General features: G+C 38.0%; 1 protein-coding gene across 1 annotated transcript in view; it reads right to left on the bottom strand.

The window, feature by feature from the left end:
* The window catches only part of LOC106527560 (cell wall protein DAN4), an 8,300-nt gene that overhangs the window by 6,146 nt on the left and 1,138 nt on the right, over positions 1-1,016 (bottom strand). The window lies entirely within an intron of this gene.

Below are 1,016 nucleotides of genomic sequence, written 5' to 3'. Positions count from 1 at the left end.
TCTCCCTCCTCTGCTCTGCGCTCACTCTGCATGCTGTTACCAGAGCAGGGAGCAGCAGCAGCGGTCAAAATACCTCAGAAACTCGGACAAATAGGCTTTAACAAGGCTTTAATAAGCTAAACAATAGAGCTACATGAGAAAATGTGTTCATAACGAACCAAAATAAATAAATAATTAAATAGTGTCTGTGCCCGTCTCAAACCCTGGTCTCCCACTCTCTGGTCCAACACTCTACCCATTGTCCTGTTGGAGACTCATTGTGAAATGAGCTGCACATTACACAACACCACCATGACGGCTTTTTATACTGAGGAGGTGGAGCCACACCCGGGGGTTGCTAGGTAGGGGGCTGAACGCAGGATGTGGTGGGTTGTCGTACGGCTTGTGACATCACAAAATGACGGAAGTATAAAACTTGTCGTTAATATACATTAAAAATACATTTACTTACAGTAAATCTGCCCCTGGGTGCAGTTTTTGGTCCTAGGACTGTTTTTTTAAGAAGTACATACCCAAAGTTGAGTAAAAAAAAACCTTTAAAAAGTGAATTTTGCATAACAGGTCCCCTTTAAATGTCTTCAAAATGAAACGAACATGAAATCCGATGCAGTGATTGGTTCACGCCGGGGTTTTAACGACATCGTCCATCAGCTTTGCTGGAATCACCTCTAAAACTGACACTTCAGGTTTACTCTGGCACTTCACTTAAAGTCTGAAATGCTTGATAAATGACTTTTTAGACCAGTTTTGAGCCAATAATTTTTTTACACTTAAGTCCATTCTCAGCAGTCTTTCTTACAGTAATACTAAGAAGTTTTGTTAAAAAACAGTCCCTGATGCATAAATAACTAACTTTAGTCATGTTAATGTTAGATTTATTTATTTATTTATTTATGTATGTATTTATTTATTTAGGTTCAGTTTCATAACTAGTTTGGTGCAGAATCAATGTTTATGTCTGGTTTTATCGTTAATAGATTCAAATTAAATGAGAAGAAATTGTGTCTTTTTGTGAC

Source organism: Austrofundulus limnaeus, unplaced genomic scaffold, assembly GCF_001266775.1.
Source record: "Austrofundulus limnaeus strain Quisiro unplaced genomic scaffold, Austrofundulus_limnaeus-1.0 Scaffold332, whole genome shotgun sequence".
Lineage (NCBI taxonomy): Eukaryota > Metazoa > Chordata > Actinopteri > Cyprinodontiformes > Rivulidae > Austrofundulus > Austrofundulus limnaeus.
The sequence above is the reverse complement of the archived record's forward strand: the minus strand, read 5'-3'. Positions and strand labels throughout refer to the sequence as shown.